Source organism: Camelus ferus, chromosome 8 (assembly GCF_009834535.1).
Source record: "Camelus ferus isolate YT-003-E chromosome 8, BCGSAC_Cfer_1.0, whole genome shotgun sequence".
Lineage (NCBI taxonomy): Eukaryota > Metazoa > Chordata > Mammalia > Artiodactyla > Camelidae > Camelus > Camelus ferus.
This window is the reverse complement of record NC_045703.1, coordinates 71,850,689-71,852,683: the sequence shown is the minus strand read 5'-3', so window position 1 is coordinate 71,852,683 and position 1,995 is coordinate 71,850,689. Positions and strand designations below refer to the sequence as shown.

The following is a 1,995-nucleotide window of genomic DNA, read 5'->3' as shown; positions in this document are numbered from 1 at the left end:
AACGTTCCATTGGGTATGTGTTAACTATATTGCATTTTCTTTATCCAGCCATCCATTGAAGAACATTCAGGTCGCCTCCCGGTCTTGTCTGTTGGTAATAATGCCGCAGTGAATGTGGGATTACAGGCGTCTCTGTGAGATCCTGATTTCATCTCCCTCGGATTTCTGCTCAGAAGTGGGATTGCTGGATCATATGATAATCTTATTTTTAATTTTTTGAGGCGCCTCCGCACTGTTCTCCACAGTGGCTGCACCATTTACATTCCCACCAACAGTGCTCAAGTGTTCCCTTTTCTCCACACCCTCCCCAGCACTTAGCATCTCTTGTCTTTTTGATGCCATTCTAACAGGTGGGAGGTGATACCTCATTGTGGTTGTGATTTGCATTTCCCTGGGGGTTAGTGAGGCTGAGCACCTTCTCAGGTACCTGCTGGCCTGATACCAGCGCATCTCCGTCTCCTTGCCGGGCAGCCTTCTCCGTGGAGCGCACACACCGGGTGGGTGCTGAGGACGCGCGTCACTGCACAGCTGCGTCCTGCTCAACCACAGGGACACAGTCCACGGGCAGGGAACCAGTCCCACGCCGCTGGGCGTGAATTTATAATACTTTTTCATGATTTTAAACGATGCTAAGATTAATATCTTTGCACATACATCTTTGTTAGATTGTTCCTTACAGGTAAGTTACCAGATTCTGTCTTTACTTTTAATAGTTAAACACGTGAAAAGAGGCAGCTTCGCTGAAGCTCAGGGAGCGGCGTTTCCTCTCTCAACCCCCTCCTTTCCTCTGTGACCCCAGGGCCCTTCCCGGTCACACCGCTGCTGCTGCTGCTGCTGCTGCTGCTGCTGCTTTGGGTGTCGCTTTGTTGTGACTTGTAGCCAGAAACGTCCTCACTGTTGAGCCCGGCTTGCCGCCAGTAGTCTGTTGAACGTAGTTCGGGGTGAATGAAACAATCCTCCTGCATAAACGGCGTTGGTAGTTAAAGTAATTTGCTGAAGAGGGTTTTTAAAGATCTACATGTGTGTTCTTTAAAAAACTTCAATGGCTTTTACTACTATGGGATTAGACGTCTTACATATTAAAATTTTACCTGCATATGCATCCAAGGTAAAGTGCTAATATACTTACTTAAATTGTTTTATAATTAAAAAGTGTTTTCCAATAACATTGTTTACTTTGATTTGCCTACCACACAAAGTATGCTGCACAAGTTTTATTATTAAAGATAATGGTGGGGGGAGGGTATAGCTCAGTGGTAGAGCACATGCTTAGTCTGCATGAGGTCCTGGGTTCAATCCCCAGTACCTCCATGAAATAAATACATACATAAATAAATAAATAAATAAATAAATAAATAAATAAATAAATAAATAAATAAATAAGCAAGCAAGCCTCGTTACCTCTCCCCCACAAAAAAGAATATCTTGAAAACAGTACAGATAATGATTTTCACTCCCTCTTCAAGTGTTTGTTGTGGGCCGGCTGCACACCAGGCACTGTGCTGGGTGCTGGGAGCACCAGGTTAAGTAAGAGTCTGGGCCCAGCCCTCGCCACGCTTGTTCTAGGGCAACCAAGCAGGAGTGTGTGGGGGGTGGAATAACTTCGGGGGGTGTGAGATTGTGTTAAGACAAAGCATGAGAATGGCCACTCTTATAAACAGTTTAGTTATGAGGATTCCCGACAGAGGAAACACATGTCAGGTGGGCTTTTGAGTAAAACCACAGTTTGGCGTATTCTCAGAAGAAAAGAAATGCCACGTGAGTGAGTGAGAGAGGGAGAGAGAGAATCAAGATGAGGCTGGAGAGATGGGAAGGGTCTGTTTTTCCTTCCCCTTAGTGGAGGAACTGAGGATTGAACCCAGGACCTCGTGCACCTGCCAAGCACACGCTCTACCACTAAGCTACACCCTCCAGCCCCCGCAGGGTCTTCAAGGGCATGACAGGGAATTTAGGAAAAAGAAGGGCTGGTGGGGGAAGGGGACAGTAGCGGAGGCA

At 46.4% G+C, this 1,995-nt stretch overlaps 1 non-coding gene across 1 annotated transcript; it reads left to right on the top strand.

Moving 5' to 3' along the window:
• The first annotated feature begins 1,239 nt into the window (after window positions 1-1,239).
• Window positions 1,240-1,311, top strand: TRNAT-AGU. The gene has a single exon. It is a non-coding gene; the product is annotated as a tRNA-Thr (tRNA).
• The last annotated feature ends 684 nt before the right edge of the window (window positions 1,312-1,995 follow it).